This window comes from Colius striatus, chromosome 22, assembly GCF_028858725.1.
Source record: "Colius striatus isolate bColStr4 chromosome 22, bColStr4.1.hap1, whole genome shotgun sequence".
NCBI classification, from domain to species: Eukaryota; Metazoa; Chordata; class Aves; order Coliiformes; family Coliidae; genus Colius; species Colius striatus.
Genome location: NC_084780.1, coordinates 8,535,989 through 8,555,620, shown reverse-complemented (window position 1 = coordinate 8,555,620; position 19,632 = coordinate 8,535,989). Strand labels below are relative to the sequence as shown.

General features: G+C 51.6%; 1 protein-coding gene across 2 annotated transcripts in view; it reads right to left on the bottom strand.

Moving 5' to 3' along the window:
- The window catches only part of PLXNA2 (plexin A2), a 151,891-nt gene that overhangs the window by 90,774 nt on the left and 41,485 nt on the right, over positions 1-19,632 (bottom strand). The window lies entirely within an intron of this gene.

The window sequence follows — 19,632 nt, the reverse complement described above, 5'->3', positions numbered from 1 at the left end:
GCTGGCCCTGCAGCTCACAGCCACAGTGATGCCATCGGCCAGGCTCTGTGAGGAGAGGGACGCACAGGCTCTGCCCAGCCCCAAAACCTCCCCCTGCCAGGTGCCCTGTGCTGCAGCCTCCTGCCCAGCTGCCCTCCACATCCCAGCCACTGCTCCATGCTCCCTGCCCAGCTGCCTGCAGAGGACAAGGCACCACCAACTGCCTTTGGATGAGGCTAAGCTTTAGACAAGGCTAAGCTTTGCACAAGGCTAAGCTTTGCACAAGGCTAAGCCTTCAGCAGAGGCAGGATGGAGCAGCAGAGAGGGATGTCTATTTTTTCTGGTTCACATCCCCAGGAGGTAGGAGAGCATGTTGTTGAGCATCTTTAGATTTATCTGAGTAATGTGCCACTCCAGCTGGAAACACAAGGTTATCTTCACACTCATAGAGGAGAGAGGCTCCCTGCACCTTACTCCAGATAAATCCTTTTCTTGGAAAGAGCCCTGATGCCTCCTGCCATGTAAAGACACATTGGGCACACAAATACATTTATTTTCTGGATTCCTCCCTTCTTACCTTCTGAGTTTTTGGTGACCTAACAGCACACCAGGTGTGAACCTGAGTGGCCTGGTTTAACACCCAAAGCCAGGGAGCCTATGGCAGGATTAAGCAGAAAGCCCAAGCCTGGCTCAAAACCCCTGAACCTTCAGAAAAGGAAATCAAAAACCACAAGGCAGAGAGACAAATTCTGCTTTAGCTGTGTCTGTGTGAATGAGGATGACTCTGAGAACCAGAGGCAGGTTGAGAGCAGTGTGAGACCAGTGCCTTGCTGGCTGCTGCAAACCCGAGTGCCCCAGAGGCACTGACTGTGCGTGCACCACTGCCATCCTCACACCAGCCTGTGCCACGGGCAGAGGGACAAGGCTGCAAAATCTCTCAAGGAGTAGAGAGCAGGGAGATGGGGCTGTCAGGGCCACACAGCCACCTCCATGCAAACACCTGATTAATGGCCAAGCGGGAGTGGAAGCGCCGGACGTGAAGGATCAGCAGCCCCTGTGAAAAACAACTGCTTTCCAGAGTTCCCTCGAGGCACCAGCAGCTCGTTAAATTGAGCTTCTTTCTAGTAATGAGGTCAGACAGGGCTAATAGAGAGAGATACCACTGGACAAGCCTTGTGCAGGCCAATTCCAACTGGGAATTGTGGCTCTGGGCTGGAGACAGCACCAGAGCTGTGCCTGGGACGTGTCCTGGGACAGTGTCAGAGCCCTGCACAAGGTGCTGGCTGCTGCCTGCACCCTCCCACCTCTCCCATAGGCAGGAGGAACAGCACGAGGACTCTCACTAGGGCTGTTGATGTGAGATGGCTCCCTGCTGCTCAGAGAGCACTGGAGGAGGGCAGAGCAGAGCCCATGTGCTGTGGTGTGTGTTGTGCCCACCCAGGTACCTCACAGCCCTGTGCCCGGTGCCTGAGATGCACCCACTGACACAGGATGCTCCACTGCATCTCTTCCTGAGGGTTTGGTTTCCATGACAACAAATGATGATGTCAGAGAAAAAGGATGATTCCTGTGAATGAGGAAGAAGAAAGAGATCATCTCCACAGCAGGAAGCTTCTTGTTGACATTTGGAGTGGGGAATAATTCCCCTGCCTAACTTATGGGTTCCCTTCCAGCGCCAAACAAGTACGGACCCATCAGTAGGAGAGCAGCGTGGTACCAACCCTATGACCCAGCCCCATCCCTGCGCCCAGGCTTCAGGCACAGCAATGCAGGGGAGGGGAGGAGCAGGATGGGGCTCAGCTGCTGATGGTTGTGGTTCTTCACATCCCCTAAACTCTACCAGGTTGTCCTCTCACAACACAATCATGGGACATGGGAAGGGTTTAAGAGAAAGACACAGAGAGCAGCAGTGTAGGTCAGAAAGGGCAGGAGGGCAGTGAAACAAGGAGCATTTAGACAGAGAGAGAACCAGAAGTGTCCAGGATCAGAGATGTGTTCAGGTACCTGAGGACAGATCACAGGCCTGCACATTTGGACATGGATTGGAGAAGTCATTTGGGACAGATACAGTGCTTTCCTCCGTTGCCCTTGATGGATGTTTGCAAATATGGCTTGAAAAGTGCCCAACAACATAATCTGCAAATCCAAGTACCATCCCTGGCTTGGAGGACGCTGGGCCACGTGATGGAGTGGAATGCTGCTCAATTCAGGGAACTGCAGCCTTCAAAGGCACTGCACAGATTTATGTGTCTAATACTCCCTCAATGCAGACTGCAGCCATAAGCTCTGCATTATCTTAAGAGATTAGCAAAATACCACATTGTGCCACGTATATGTCACAGTGTAGCAGCCGTGGATGAGCCCTTCAAGGATTTAGTATGACATGAAGCTCCAAAAAACCTCTTGTACTAGAGTTTCTCTTTGGTATTTTGCCCAGCCCATGCCAGAGCTAAGATACATCTGGATTCCTTTCCAGTTCCTCCCAGCAGGCTCCCATTAGAAGACACTGAATCTCTTTGTAGGAGCTCTCCATGATTACATTACCTGTCTGCTCTCATTACGAGAGTTTTGATGATGCTGACTCATGATGAAATGCCTGGTGCCAGAAAAAAACCCAGTTGAGTAAGTCCATGTGTGAAGGGATGGATTCTCCATCCCAGATCCTAAATGCAAGGCCACCTGTTAGCTCCTCCAGAACTGCACCTTCTCCCCATTTATGCAGGCACCTGATGGGATCCCAAAGCACCTCACTGCTGGCTGCCCTGCTCTGCACAACGTGGCCAGTGGAGGGATGGGATGGGCACCTGAAATGATGCTCGTGGTCAGGAGGGACAAGGCACTGGCTGAATGTACTTATCTTTGTATGTCACAGTGGCAAAGTGAAAAGCCCAGGCAGCCCTGGAGCCTGTGGACTGCTCCTTTCATGCCAGGACTTCTTGCCCTTCAGGGTGAGTACTATCAAATACCACTGCATTCGAGTAAAGTGGACGTTTCAACCACAACTGGATCAGCTCTGGGAATGTGCAATGGAGCATCACTGCATCTGCTGCCTGAAACAGAAACCAAAGGCAGCACAGAGCAGCCTCCTCTGCCAAGGTGCATCTTTGCTGGATTGCCACCTTTTTGCCATTTACATCTGCACATCTCAGCTCTTGGGCACTTCTCATTAAAGCCTCTCATAAAGCTCTAGGATGGATTTCTTATCCCAGTGCTGGAAATTTCACATGAAAGGTCTACTCCAACCAAAACAATTCTATGATGCTAAGATCCTAAAGCAGCCCTTGGACTCCCTCCGAGCACTGCTAACATCTGCTAACTCTTGAAGCTCCAGGAGGTAGGTTGGAGCCATTTGCAGGTCACCACTAAACCACAGGGAAGCCGAGTGGTTTGCTGAAGATTGTACAGCCAGTCTGGAGCAGATCTGGGGTCTGAACATGCTACTGCTGATGCATGAGCCCTGCCTGAGCTGCTGGGTATCATCCTTCCCCAGGTGTCCATGCTTGGGAGGACAAATCCAGCCCTGACCTGGCTTTCCATGCACACACCTTCCACGGGCTGCAACATCATGAGCGTGATTCACGTGTGGGAAGTCTCCCCCTTGAAATCCAAGTGAAATAGTAATCCCATTCAGGATCTTTCCTTTAAATCACAGATACACACGTGAGTTACTGACAACCCTCACATGCACATTCAATTCCAATCAGCATATCCAATTACCTCCGTTACCTGGAGGCTCCCTCATGTCCCAGTCTCCTTCTCTCCTGCCACACCTTCTTTATGCATTTTTCCCAAATTAGGACAGGTTGTATGTCATGGTGGGTATCACCTTTATCTTCACCCCAAAGACAGGGAAGCCCCAACAGAGGGTTCATTCCAGAAAGACACGGTGCTGTCGGGCTGAGCAGCTTGGAGCGAAACAGCTCCTCCAGGCCAAATGATCTGGTCTCTGCGGGAGAAGCAAATCCATCCTTTCCAGAATTACACTGTCTGACTAAACATTAAATACACTCACTAATCCCCGCTGGGGTTGCTCTTACAAACCTCTACAGGATCGGCTGGGGAGGAAAAGCAGCTTGGTAAGGAGCTGCCCCAGCACTGGGCCACACTCTGCCCGAGGGACGGTCCCCAGCACGGCCACTCCTGAAACCACCTCACACAGACGTCCCTCTGTGAAGTGCCAGAGAGGGGGTAGAGCAGGGCAGCTGCAGCCTTGGAGCGAGGGGCAGTGGATCCATCTGGGAAGGGAATGAGCTGGCAACAAGCAGCCTGGGGGCATCGCATCAGCATCATCGCACCTGCCTGGGGCACTGCCTGAAGCCTCAGTTTCAAGAGGCAGTACTGAGACATGGGCAACTTGCTGGTGCTTTGATGCAAGCATCCAAACGCTCCCCAGCACTCCCCCCTCCCCTCCAGCCAGGGCTGCACAGGCATCGCTGCTCTGCTGAGTCCTGGTGTCCACGTTTACTCTTCCTGCTCAGCCTCAAAGAGACACGAAACCCCCGTCCAAGCAAACCCAGCCTCCAGTCCCAGCTTCTCCCTCCTGCTGCTTGGCACAATACAGACAAAGCATCAAGGCAGCACAAAGCCAAGACCACCTTCTCTGCTCATGTTTTTTTGAGTTCTAATTCCCTTTTTTGGAGACCTTTTCATCCTTCCCCTCCCTGAACTTCAGGGAAGCTCCAGGCACAGGGAGAGAGACCTCCTCTGTCCCTGTCTCACTCGGCTCTCGCCTTTCCCAACAGACTGAACTGCTGGTGCCCTCTGCTCAGACAACCCCTCATTTCCAGGCTGTGCACACACCTCCTGCCCGTGCAGCTGCAGGCCTGGGGTTGTACCTTCAGCAGGGATGGGGGAGAAGGAAGCCGGGGCTGTGCCGCAGGTCTGGGGCGCAGGAGGGAACATGGGGTCGGCAGCTCTGCAGCCACACAAGGAGCTGGGGGAGGCAGGCTGGGCTCGAGCCCCAGGGGATTCTGATCAGGCTTCATGACCCCAATTATTTATAGATCTGAGGTTTCTGTGAATTCTACACTCATGTCAGAAATGTCTCCGTGTATGTCTTTCACACCCACACGTGTTTCCCATCTCTTCTGCTTGGGAAACATTAGCTAAGTGTTCAAAGTCACAACCTGGGAATCTGCTGCTCCCCAGAGGAGCCCTGAGTCACAGGAACCTCTGGGCTAATTGGGGAAGAGCACAGAGAAACCCACCGGGGTCCCAGGCGGCCCCGCAGGGAGCTGAGGCTTGCAGCCTGCACCACTGGCACCACACAGAAATGCCAGCCCAGCAAACAAAACAACCAACCCACATCAACACTCACTTCCCACATCCCCAGCACTAAGGGTGGAGAATTGTTCCTATGAGCTAGGCTTTCTTCCCAGCCCTGAGACAAGAAGGCTGCAAGCCTGCCCAGAACCAGCACAAGCAACTCAAGGAGAGACCTGAATGCTTTCAGTCTCCAGCTGCAGAGACTTGGAACCCATCTACTGGAAGGCAAGATGAGTTTTAGAAAACAAAACAAAGCAAAACCCACCCTTCCTTGTGTGCTAAAGCTGAAGGCACAGTCAACAGGCTGTTGCACCTTCTCATTCACAAGTGGAAAGAGGGCTTTGGGAGAGGAACCTCTTTCTGCTTCTCAGCTGGCTTCTAGAGTAGAAAGAACCCAGCTGCAAGGTTGAAGCTGCATCTCAGACACTCTAACAGGTACCAATACAAAACCTTAAGAGAAGATTGCTACTGAAGCTGCTCTCCCTCTCTCCTAACCTCTTTATTTCCTTCTTCCATCCTTCTGCTCCCTTCACCCTTCTGGAGAGCTGATCCTCCAAGATAAAGCAGGGAGGATGGTACAGAGGCACCATGCAGAGACTAATCAGCAGCCCCCACGTCTTTAATGTATTAGTGCATGAGAAGCTCGTTTAGAACAAAGCTGCCAGTTCAGAAGATCACTCCTTGAAAAGACTTTTTATTTGAAAAGCTGTCAGCTCACACCTTGTCACAGCCCTACTTGCAGCAGCAGAACTTTAATAACGTGCCACCTCATGCAAATGAGCTGCTAATTAATTAAGTAGTATTCTTCCGGGGATGGATTCATTAAAATCAGATTTGGGCTGGCTGGCTGGGCTGCATTGCTTTGGGTGGTGCTCTAGACCAGCACCATTGCCTTCTCCTTGAGCCCCAGTTCTCGGGTGGATTCCCACAGGGAGGGAAGCCCCGTCCTGTCCCCAGGCCCTTGGGAAGGCTCAGCATGCCCAGAGAATGGGTGCAAAGCCACAGCACTACCCAGTCCCTGCCTGGCACAGAGCAGATCCAGCTTAGCTAAGAACAGTACCAAGATGAAAAAACCTATTGAAGGAAGTGCCCAAAAGACTGCTCCTCTCCTGTGGAGGGAAGCCAGTGAGGAAGGGGACCCAATTCAAAAGCAGGAGGTAGAGACTATTAACTCAGAGGGCTCCAGGGATCAGGCTGCCAGGCAGGGAACTCTCTTATTTTTTGGAGCACTTGCTGCAAAGAGACAATTGCTGGGGGTTTGGGGCTATCAGCCTTGTGCCTTCCACCAGCATCAAAGTACAACCCATTAAAGGTGGAAACACTCGAGAGCGTCCTGTGGATTTGCTCCCTGGAAGGAGGACAGCTCAGGGCACGTCTGCAGCACGGTACAAAACCTATTCACTTCTAATTTGTCCCCTAATACAGAGCCACAACGTGCAATGACTTCCCTTTCCTTTTGTTCAGCAATAAGCACCCTTCTCCCTTTACATTCCCATATTATTTTTAAAGAGATGGCTCAGTGCTTCTCTGGGAGATGGGAATCATTAAGTTAGCAGCACTTTGCTGCTTGCAGGCTTTACATTTTGGCACTGAGCAAGGAAATCATCAAAGAGATGAAGTATTAGCCTCCAAGAGAAAGGAACCAGGTAGGTGTTGCTCTCTCATAAGGCACTGCACGCTAACCTGTCTGCAACATGCTCCTTCAGCCCCTGCCATTCTTTCCTTGACTTACCCCCGCTTCTCACTCTTTGTGCAGCTTTAATGCAGCTCCTTCCCTTCCAGCTGGGAAGCAAATGAAAGTCCAGGTGAGCCGAGAGCAGGACAGCTCCAGGAACAGGCAGGGGAGGGTTTTTTTCTTAAAGCATCCTCTTCTACATGGCACCAGCAGCCTTTAGCAGGGATGCACAGGGGGGTGCAACAGGAGCCCTGGTTGTGCAGAGAAGGATGGGCTGATCCCCCTCTGCCCTCTGGCCCTGAGAGATGCCTGGGTCAGAGCCTGGCTTTTCTGCCTCTCCGCCCTGAGCCCATGGCTGTGCTCAGCATCAGCTCGAAGGGCCTCGTGAGCAAGGACAGAAGAGAGGCACATCTCATTGTCTGCTGCCTGCAGGACACAATTATTGATGGAGTTGCAAGTAGCATTTTGGAGAGTTGGCAATAGCCACAGCGAAGGAAAATGGGACAGAGTGCTAGGCCTAAGTCTCCAGAAAGCACGAGAGGAAGCACAGAGCTGGTATTATTCAGGGCGACAGAGGTACTGGGTATCTGCTCAAAATTGCTTGTCATAAACCATTTGCAGCTCTTCACCAGAGCCCCCAAAATAGCTCTGTATCTGTGTTATCTATCCACACCTCACCTGTGCCTTTCCAGCTGAATAATCCTCCACAGCTCAGTGTCAAGCTCCCTCTCCGCGCTCATCCTCCTACAGCAGTACATTTCACAGCTGAAGGGATTGGTCTTGCTTAGTTCGCTTTGTTGACCTTGAGTGGCCGTGTAAAATGGAATAAAAAGCCACTTAGACAAGATTGTCTAATGTGGAGTTTGCTCTGAAGGAGCAGCAGTGAGTCGTGATGCTCCCCAAGGAGGAAAAAACTAAACGACTGTCACAAACTGTCACACGAAAACCCTGTTTCTCCCGAGTCACAGCTTCCAGCTGATCAGGTGGGAACCAGAAAGTTCCTCGGGAAATATAATTCTCTTTCCTTTTCAAAAACATCATGTAAGTCAGATGTTTGAAATGACTTAAGTGTTCGTGCCCAGCTCCTCCTGGGAACGCTACAACAGAAGCCAAACTGCGAGCCACTAAAAGCCAAAACCCAGAAGGAAATAAAAAGCACCTAAATTGTGTTATCTTTTGGTTTTACAGACCTGTGGAGAAATACTGCCTGGTGGTTTTGCAAAGCTTTGGGTCAGACTGGAGAGATCAGGTGAAGGAGGAGGCCGTGCATACTTTGGTTTCACCTGTGCACGCAGAGCCAGTCATGTGTTACTGATCAGATCTAACCCTGCTTGGGCAGAGGATGTGAGAAAATTACACAGCACACAGCTTAGCTTAAATCCCAGGAAATGAGGCTCTCCCACATCGCCTGCTGCTCTGTTCCCAGGCACTGGGCAGCTGTAGGGCACATCACACCCCCCTGCTCACAACTGCAGGTGCCCAGAGGGCAGGCAGAGCTGGGGAGGGCAATCAGGTGTTTTCCAGTTAAGAAATGGGCCAGAGCACAAAGGAGTGAGAAGCTCTCACCAGGCAATGGCTGTGTTTGTATAGAGGATGAATTTTACTGAAGCAACAGCCTTGCAAGAGAGGTCACTTCAGGACGGGCAGAGCCACATCCAAACTGGCACCAGCCCCACGGCTCCCGGTGGTGGCTGCACCGGCCGAGCTGCCGGCTCTGTCCCCTCCCCGGCTCAGCTGCGCCCAGCCACGGCCAGGGCACTGCTCTGTGTTTGGGTCTTGCTCATCACTGGGCACAGCAGAGCTGCACCAAGTGTGGCCTCATCAGGGAAAGCAAGTCACCAGCAGACTGTTTGAGGTAGCTCACGTTGCTGGCACACGTGGTGGACACTGAGGAACGCCATCTCTGCCCCTGTGAGCTGCTTCCCAAATGGTGTTCTAGGGCAGATCAAGGATTTAAAAACACCCAAAACTCTTCCCTCTCTAAACCTTCAGCAGATGCCCTTTACAGCATCTCAGAATTAATCATCAGATAAGCAGATGAACAGGCTCTGAATAATCTGTGTATGAACACATGTAATGCTGCTCTTGAACACAGCAGGGAGATCGCTGGGCTCAGCACACACGTCTGCCCCTGGCTGTCCCTGTGGTGCAGCTACTGGGCACACACTGCACACCTGGGACAGCATAGAACACCCTGCTGAGCACCAGGCTAGAGGGGAAGATGATGAAGAAGCTGATGGATGGATCACTCTCTGGTCCTCAAATGCCCCAGTTCAGAGTTAAAGTCCAAATTCAGCTGGGGCAGTAGAGGGACCTGAAGGAGCTCAGTCCTCTGCCTGTAACGGCTGGGGCAGTCAGGATGGTGCTGCACAGCGTCCTTGGAGGCACCACGCTGGGGCCACAGCTCTTCCTTCAAGTCCACAGATGCCATTGGCATGTGAACACAAGAGCAGCTACAGCACCATGGTAACAACACGGGGTGAGCAGGGGGAAAGCATACCAGCAGCGTGAGACTTCCCCAGGCTGGGAGGAGGGAAGGTGACAGGGGCCATGGCTGAAGGGCTGGAACTGAAGATTGGTTTTTGGTGCACGTGAGCTGCAGATCGCCCCACAGAGAGACCCTGAACGCCTTAGGCCAGCGGGACCCAAGCAGACTGTGCCTCGTTTCATACAGAAAGGTTTTGCTTGCAGTTTCCCCTGCACAAGGAGATGGAGCAGATCTGCCCCAGAGCTCTCAAACACCACACTTAGAAGGGCTGAGGCAGCTCTTCCCCCAGGCCCCTGCTTTTGTTCCCACACCAGCCAGCACAGCTAATCCCTTATCGTGCCCACGGCCCAAAATCAACATCATGAGATAGGTTCAGGCTGGGGTCCATGGATGGGAGAGACAAAGCTACACCACATTACTGCCTTTGCTTCCATAATTGACCTGCAGATAAACACACGGCTTCCTCCCTAATCCCCTGCAGCCTCGTGAACATCAGCCGCGCTAAATTTTTCATGTAATTAAGAGAAAAACCCTAATCCAGTGTAATTAGCTCCCTGATTGCCAACGTCAGGCAGAAAAACACTGTTTGAACAGCAATTCAGGACTAGCTGCTTAGGCAAATACTGTGTGTGTGGTTCAGTAACTTAACACTGACCCCCCCCAGCTCTGCTGCCCTTACGGGCTGGCTTCCCTCAACAGTACTGAGTGGTTCCATGGCTATGGGGCTGACAGCCCTGAAACTGCTGCTCCACCGAGCTCTGGCTGGGTCCACAAAGGGCTGCTCGTGAAACACACCAGCCAGTTCCCTGAGAACTGCACTAGCTGCTGATTTTGGAGTGTTCCTTCACCCCATCAGCATCCTCAAGTGATTGCCACCAAGTTAGGGCTACACCACCCCTAACTGCCTACACTCAGGATCTGATAGTCACAACTAAGACACTGATGGAGAAAGTCTCCTGCTGAGTGATGCTCAGCACTGCAACCACAGCTCTGGAGACACAGGCACCAGCAACGCTTACAAGGAGTTTCACGGTGTAGGTCAGAATTCCTCCCAGGTGCTCAGCCTTCATGGCCTAAAGGAGCATTTTCCTTTTCCATTCTGGTGCATGAGGGCAAAATTGTAAGAGTAAAATCTTAGAAATTTGGGAAGTGGAAGCAGATGGGAGAGGAACAGAGAATGTGGATGTAAGTGCCAAGGAGGAGGTAGGGAAACCAAGAAAGCACAGCTAACAACCATTTAATCCATCCCCCAGCCAAAAGGAAAGGCCCTCAGCTACATAAGCCCCTGTCAAACATTGCTGTTGTCTTTCCAGAGCTTACCTGTGACAGACATTACAGACCCCTTCCATTCTAAACTAACTACACCCTTCATCTTCAGACTTAACGCCAGTCTCCTGAAACACAGCATTTGAAAGCAGTACTACTCTAGCAGGTGTTGGTTGGGGTCTTCCTCAGGGTTTTAATCCTTATCCCAGGTGATGTCACCAAGGGTTTGTGGTTTGGGTGGGTGGTTTTTGGAAGAAAGGCGCCAGTTTTGCTGGTTTTGGTTAATGCTGCTGGAAAGGCCACAGTTCTGTGCCTGGGAGACTGCAAAACAACCAGCTGCCCTTCTATAAGGAGAGAGCTAAAAACCATTTCACAGCTTCAGCTTTGCAGACTGACTTCTTACAGAATACTTGTTTATATGCTGTGGCAGGCGAGAGCCAACTCTATATGCTTTTGCAGCTCTGACTCTAACTTCTGACAGAGGCCACGGGCTGATGGAAGGTGGGGGCTGTGCCTGGCTTTGCCCATGTTTGGGCTCCAGGCTCTGGTCTCCCCAGCGCTGCTCCTCTCTCCCCTCCTCATCACACGGATGGTCTGTAAACAAACCAGCAGCGAGCAGAGCAAGCTGCTCTTTTGTATCAAAGCCAGGGAGATTTCTTTATACAAAAATGAGTGAAAATTTATCAACTCAAAGCTCCTTTTAAAGAGAAGCCCCTGAGGAGAGCAAGCCCAGATGCTTGCTTACATTGCATTCCTCTTTCTCCCTCCCTTCAAACACACATTATTTTCCATGGAAGGCACTGTGGATGAAGTATCGACTGTGAACAGAGCCTCCTGGTCGGATGGCATCACATCAATGTGCATTTAAGTGAGCAGCAATGATATGGCACAGTTTGGTGCTTTGCCATCGCTCCCTTTACATGGAGCAGCACTTCAAGCAAACGACCTTCTGCTGACATGGCTCCCTGCGGACCCCCAGCCAGGGAGCCCGTGTCTCACAGGCACCTTGGTGACCATGTTTCAAAAGGCAATGCTAGAAATGGCACGTCTCTCCCCTTTGCTCTGGCCCAGGAGGCAACAATGGAGAAACTCCTCTCCATTGCCCAAGCCTCCCCAAAGCAAGGCACCTTAAAGGCCTGTGGAGAGCTGCCAGTTGGTGAGAGCAGCTGTGTGCAGCTCGCTCAGGGCTGGCTGCTCTTTTTGCTCCCTTTCTCCATTGCACAACACACATGGGGATATTTTCTCAGCCACTGTTTTGCCAGAGGATGGTGGAAGTGTCTCCAGCCAGACCCAGGAGTCTCAGGAGCACTGGCAGCAGATTCGCAGCCAGTCAATACGAAGTGTCAGGGAGTGGTGGACGGGGCAGGAAGAGGTGTTGGAAGGAAAGGGAGCTGCTCGACTTCACCTGAGTGACCTGAAGGACAACACCACGCTGTGAGGCTATCAGCTTCCACCTTCCTACCCTCAGAAGCTGAAGTTTCTAACAAGGTAAGTTATTTGAATTGCTCTCACTAAAACCAGACCAGACATCAGATATTTCTAAAGCTTTCAGAGTAAGAGCTATAAACTGAGCCAAGATCCCCAAGAGACAAAACTGATATGGAAAGGTACCTTCCAGGACAGATTTTCCCATGGACTGAGTGCTGGCAACTGCAGCAGCCTCTTTGCAACTACAGCATAATGCCACTGTTTATTACCAAAGGAGCCAATAATAAATAAAGAGGAGCTACTTCTTGCCTTTCTCTCTTCCTATAGCACCACAATTAACAGTCCCCCTCTACAGCCATACACCTAGCTAATGTAACCTGCTAATGATTTCAGGCCTCGTATTTTGTCAGTGTCATGAGTTATTAGTTATGTCATGGTTTGCACTCGGCTGCACAGAAATCCTTCAGTGACCTGAAACCATGACATTCAAATTTCGCTGGTCTGGGGTCCTATGGCTTGGCAGTTTCATCACCCCAGGTATTTCACTGTCTGCTCCTGCAGTTTTGTGCCTGTGGGAGCCCATGGGAAGCCTGGCTGGCTGCTGGGTCCTCTGTTCTACATCTGGAGTCCTGTGATTTGTGACTTAACCCAACAAAGAGTCTGCTCTGGAGACGTAAATTTATTCTAAAGCAGCTTCAAAAACTTGTTTTAATTATTAATATGACTTTCTTTCATCAGAGTCCACTTATCTTTTTGCTTTCTATTTCTGTCTCTACCCTTTTTCAGTTTCCCCAAGCACTTCCATGGGAATGCCACCGACACCCAGAGCCGGCGGCCGCAGCATCTTGCCGCTCTCTTCTCACCAGCAGGAATTTATTTCCATCAAAGCTTCCTCCTTGAATCAAGCCTTTTTTTCCTCCTCCTTTTTAATTCCATCTGTATTTAATCCCAGACAAACACAAACAACAATCTTAGCTCCCTAAGGCCAGCACTTTCTAAATCAGTTACAGCCAACCTCAATTAGCAGGCAAGCAACATGAGCAACTCGTATGCTCCTGTGTTTTTGGGAACGAGCCAGCCCAGAAAGTCCTTTTCCCCAGACTGTCCTCTTTTTGCTTCTGAAGAACTTGCACTGTCATTAGTCACAGGCTCTGCAAGATGAAACACACTTGCCTTTGCTTTTACCACCACGGAAGAGCTGGGAAGGATGCTCTGTGGCCTCACCAACGCTGTTTTGTGGTTCTGTGCTCCCACATCTGGAGGCTACCTGCCAAAGCCTCTACAAATGCTAAAGGGATATTTTCTTGGTCACTTCAGCTTCCCTCTTAACCTGCACTTCAAACAGCTTCTTCACAGCCTCTCTAAGCCAGGCTGCCAAAGCTGAGCCAGCTGCTGCCAGGGCTGCTCAGGCCATGGGAGCATCTCTCAGACTCACCTTGGAGAAGCAGCCAGCAGCCCTCAGTGCAGCTCACTACGTTCAACAGGGGAAGTGCAGCAGCTCGTGGGGTTACTGGGTTTAACCTGAGTTCTTCAGACTGCTTTTGACTTCAGTTGGTGAGAAACACCTGATCTCACATGCTGGTGGGATTTTGTTGGAGGTGTCTGGGTTATTGGTTTTTGGAGCTCAGACTTGGCCCCCTGCTCCATCATGGCTCTGTTGGGCTGTGCCCCCTTGCCACCTGCCTGGAGGGTGTTGGGCCAGCAGCAGAGCTCAGCCCTGGGCCCTGTGTCTGAAGGGACATCCACAAGACAGACAGGGGTAGACTTGGCACCTTTACTCAGCAGACAGCTCTCCCTCCATTAGTGAGGTATTTCGGGCAATGATTTCAAATGAAAATCTCTATTTTATTAATTATGTGCCTGTTTTGCTGCTGAACTCTTTAATGTGTTTCCCAGCTGCATCAATCCACAGCCACAAAGGAAGCTGTTAAATCTAAAGGCCTCGAGGGTGCAGCATTTCTGCTGGGACGCCTCTGTCAGGCGGGTGGGCCTGGAGGTGTGAAGCCTCCCCTCACCCCTAGGAACATCTCACTGACCGGGAGCGAAGTGAGGGGCACCGTGGGGCTGGAGCAGAGGATGTGCCCTGACAGACCCATCAGGATTGTAAATGACTGCAAAGCAAAGTCCATCTGCTGACGCTGCTGGGCTTCTCTTTCACACAGCTGGCAAGAAATGCAAGGAGCCAGCTCGGGCACTGCTGGGCTTCAGCTCAGCGTGCTGCCAGCAGCTGTCTGGGAGAGAAGATGAGGATGGGAGCAAGGATCATTTGCATTGCTGGAAACTCTTCCTCCAGCCCCATTTGCTACCCCCGGTGTCCAGGCTAGCTCTCCCTGCAGTGACAGGTCCCTTGGATTTCTCTGCTCATCTGTTGCATGTACACACCTCTCCAGCAGCTGGGAAAAGGATTTCCCCAGCACATGCCTTTCCTGCCACGTAGGGACATTAGAAAGAGCAGCATCTGCAGATTTATTCACCTGTCCTAACTGGCAAAACTGATTGGGTTTGATGGACATGCAGGGATGTGAGGATGCATTAATGACCAGTTTAGCATGGAAATTGGCACAGCAACGCACCTCACTGGTGTTACTAACAGAAGGTTACTTAAAGCAAATCTGATGGCTGTGTATTAGATCATCAGCCCCAAGAAAAATCACTCCAGGTCCTTTCCCTAACAAACAAAACACGAAAGAGGATAAAGTAAACCATGCCTCCTTAATAAAAGTGCGCCACAGATAATTTTACAAGCCAAATTCTCCACTGTAGAGGTAACTCCATCTCTTGAGTGAAAACTAAAGAGGTCACCAGCACTCAGAAGCACAAAGGGCTGAAACGCATCCACTGAGGCCAGTGCAGCCCCCACACCCCGTCTGTGCGGATCCTCCGCTGGTCAATCGGCCTTTCACCCCACCTGCCTCCCCCACCACACAAGCCATTGCAGTCACACTATTTTAGAGCATCCTTGAGACAGGATAGCATTAATGGGCTCTGCTGTCTGACAACTGCGCTTGCTCAGACACCCACAAAGCCCAGCAAGAGAGGCACAAGGCTAAAAAATGCTCCCTCTCAAGCAAAACAGACTTGCACTTGGATTGCACAGAAATTAAAGCAACAAAAGGTCTCTGAAGCCAATTGCAACATAACTGAGAAACAGGCTCATCACTTTGTACATCCATCTGGCAAGGACACACTTTCCATTTCAGCAAGTGCAGGAGCGGGTGGACAGCGAAGGAAATGTCAAAACAGCAAAGAAGCAAGAAGAAAGAGAACCTGCAGGACAACACTGTCACCCTGTTATGAACACTGTACCTCTATTCATATGAAAATCCATACGGCTGCTACTGTTGCATGCACCCTCCTTACACAGCATGACATTAAAATTCCTCTTCAGTATCCTATTGCCAGCACTACAGACCAACTTTCGAGTAAGCTAGCAAACAATTTATCCTTTGGCTTCCTCAGACGGGCTTGTGCTGGGATTGAAAGCCAGTGGGGTGAGGGAGACTCGTCTATTGCCCGTGGTAAAAGATTCTGCTTCCAAAACAAATCCCAGAGAAATATTGCTGGCCTGGAGTCTGACTGTTGGTGCTAATTTCACAGTGCAGTTTCACATGCATAATTCCCCCCAGGCCCCCCTGCCACTTTCTTTCTTATCTTCCCAGAACAAACTCAACATGCAGGCTAATTTCAAGGAGTGTTTCACCCAGAGTCCAGCCAAATGTCAGTGGATCTGCTGGAAATGCAAATTGAGACAATCATGCAAGAGAGGAGGGCTTACAGACTGCGCAGAAGGGCAAGAGAAGGCAAATAAAAGCTGACAGAAAGAGGCAGCAAGGAACAAATCTGCTGTCTCAAGTTGCTGATCGTTTGCACATGTGCTCAGTGAGCAAAGACAGATTTCCAAAAACATGCAAACCCCATTGGTTTTCACAGCTATATTGTCTGTGTGTCTCTAAAACCCACACAGCCCAAAGCTCCTAAATCAGCATCTTGCATCCACTCACACCATTCCCATCCATGTCACGGGACCGTAAATGACAATGGAAGACGCAGAGAAGCAGAGATCTGGAATTTTGGGGGTGTTTTCCCATTGCAAAGAGCCACTGAGTTGTCATTTTGTGCTTCTGAGAAAGTTGTGTAACTGTGGACTTCCTGAGATCATCTGGGGACAAACTGAGGAAAAGATACGGGAGACAAGAACTCGATTAGCTCAAACCCAGCCACCAAATGTCTCAGATACAGCAAACTCGGAAGGTTTATCCATTATGTATGCAAAGAAACAGCGAGCGAGAGGATCTATACTATGTGCCATAACATGATATAGAATTAATCCCCCCAGGGTACAGAATTCCTCATAAATCGCAAATGGGACAGTATCTACTGTATTAGATTTTATCACACTTTCTGTCAAAACATCCCCTGCAGGGAGCCTTTTCGAAGATGCTATCACAAACAGAGCCTTATTTGGGGAGGAAGATTTGAACTAAACAGCAGCAAACTACCAATACGTTCCTTGTGAGACTGCTAGATAGAAAAACCCCTTGGAGCAGTGTGAGTGGTGCCTAACCTGCTGCAGCTCGCTCTTAAACACCGTCTCCTGGCTTTGGGGCCCTATGGAGCATAAATGCTATTTAGTTTTATTAACAGCAATACTGATACAAGCTGGCTGCCAGGCTTCAACATGCCCTCCAGTCCCTGAGGGCCTGCAAAACGCTTTACAAAAGCATCCATGAGGACAACTGTGCCACCTCTCAGTCAGCACGGGGCCAGGCGCGTTACACGCTGCGGCTCGCGCATCGCCACGGAGCAGCGCCAGGGCTGCGCTGCAGGCTGGCTGCCCGCGAAGGGGAGCTGCAGGTGGGCTCCGAGGCTCAGCCTCTCCGTGGGGCCGCTGAGTGCTTCTGCTTCGCTAGACCCTGAGCCTCGGTGAGGAGCAATGGTGGTCTGGGCAGCCGCTGAACTGGAAGGGAAAGGGTCTGATTATCTCCTCCATCACCTCAGTGGTGACCCAGAGCAGTGACCCCGTTCCTGTCACTCTACATTTGCTCTGGATGTTTTACACGGGGAAGGAGCAAAGCCTTCTCCATTGATCCGGGCTGTACCCAGAGGCTCTGGCTCCTGCCCGTGGCACAGAGGCAGATGCTTTGTTTATCGTGTGGCTTCGTCTCCGTCTCTCGCTCGGGGGCTCGTGGTCTGTGTGCCCAGGCTCGAGGAGCCATACGAGAGGCAACGCCGAGGCGGCAGCACCGGGGTTGGTGGAGCAGGATCTGCTGATCCTGTGCAGCCTGGGCAGTTGTCATCCAGAAGCAAGCTCCTTCACTTCCATTGCCTGCTGAAAGCCAGCAGATAACACAGCCTCCATTTTGCTTTCACTATCCCAAACGCTGCCATCCCCGAGTATTTGAGCCACACAACAACAGTGAAAATCAGCCAGCAGAGACAGGAGACATCCTACAGCTGGGTGGAGAGGAGAGGAGCAGCAAGACCACCTCCTCCTTCCACAGCAAGCACCTGAAGTCTCTAATGCCTACCCAAGACTGTCTCCAGCTTCCCAGCTTCATCCTGGGCAACAATGTGCAGCTTCTGCCTACGGACTTGTCTTGACACACTGACAGCAGCTTTGCCACTTTAACGTGAGTGTCCCCGAGTCAGGGACATTGATCAAGGCAACTGCCTATCAGTCAGCTGGCACTAACCCACTCTGACAAGACACTTGGGAGGATGTTCCCTGTACACCACAACAAGCCTTAATTATTTACATCTCTCTGACTTCAGTTACTTCTTTGGCAGGGAGGCAAGTGCCCCATTCCACAGAGGGACACTGATTGCAAGGGGGAAGAGGGACAAGTGGGAGGTGAAAGGGGTCATTAGCCCAGTGCATTTCTTTATTGGAGAAACAAAAGCTGCTTGACTGCCTGGAGGTGGAATCATTGAGGCCTGTCTTGTCCCACGTGTTGCACCACTCCTCAGGGCAGCATCAGGAAGACCTGCAGCACAAGGGCTGGGACCTATCCTTGCAGGGCAGTGCCTCTCTGCTTCTGCATAGGGCCAAGGCACTGGGAGCAGGTCAGAAAAAACTTCCCAGGATGTCCTGTCTGCCTTGGTCCAGCTTTGCCTGCACCCAACCAGTGGCTCCAACTGTTTTCAATAGTTCACTTAAGCCCAAGTCATCCTTGCCACAGATGCTGACATTGCTTCCAGGTAAAAACAACTGCACTGGGTTTGTATTACCTGAACACTGGAAACTGGCCTGAAATGACTTGCTGCCGTTATCAGACATTGACCCTCACTCACAGCTTGGCATACAACTTTAGGATAAAGCTCTCTGCAGCATCCAGAAGGCATCCAAATCCCCCAAAGCTTTGGGTCCTGCCTGCTGTGAGCAGTGGCTTGCCAGCTTCTGCACACCGAGACGCACCCACCTCTGGCTGAGCCTGGCGTGCCAGAGCCTGTGAAAAACAGCCATCTGGGCTGCTGCAGTGAAGGCAGCCAGGGAGGTTTCTGGAGGAGGCACCGTTCTGTGGGAGTCTGCAGAGACGTCCCTGCAGCAGCAGCCCCGGTGCCAGCGCGGTGCTTTGCCACACAAAGCCCTTCCCCATGAAGCCACAGGCTCCGGTCCAGGCTGGAGTGGGAGACACCTCTGCACTGACAGTGGCTTGGCCATCTGTGTGACTTGGGGATGGGTTCACATTTAAGCCCTTCCTGATGCACAAGTCGAGGACAGAGGCCTTTGGGGACCCTTTGGGCCACCACTGACTTCCACTTGCAACAGGAGAGAAGTTGGAGGCTACAACCTTCTAACCCCCCTCCAGCAGCCGTCACATGCAGGAGAACAGCTGCTGCCTGTCCTGTCCCAGCTGCAAGGTGCCGCGTGAAGGGCTGAGCAGCCCCTGCAGCACTGAGCGACTCCTCAGGGCTCAGCACCACGTTTTGCTCCAGCCCATCTCCCAGCTGCTGCCTGCCCTGTGGTGAGCCAGAACATGGCACGTGGCACTCGCCTCTGCTGCCAGCCCACACCACGCTCACGGCCAGGAACCGCAACGCCGAGCTTCAAACAGACCAGGTCGGGCTCCCAGCAGAGCTGAGCCGGGGGGTGGACGGGGCAGCCCCCAGCCAGCCCTGGGCAGGGGATGGGGATGGCTGGACAGGAGGCTGCAGCACGTAGCTGGTGGCACTGGCTCAGCACTGGGACCCACTGCTGTCTCCTCTCACCTGCTGCTGACAGAGAGGATCCAACACCTCAGTAATAAATTCATCACAGTATCTGAAACCGAGCCGTGGCACTGTGCTGCCTGTGCTCCTGCTCCTGGGAGCGGCTCTGACAGACCTGGCTGTGGGTATGTAATTAAACAGCAACACCTGTATCCTGTGCTCAGCACAGTTCCTGGATTTGCTTGTGTTAATTGGGATGTGAGGTAAAGCATCTCACAGCAGAATCCTACGTGCTTCCAGACTTATTTTCCTTAAAGATTTAGACAGCCAAATCCCATCTGTCCACGCTCCACCTTCCTCTCCAATTCCTTTCCCCCAAAAA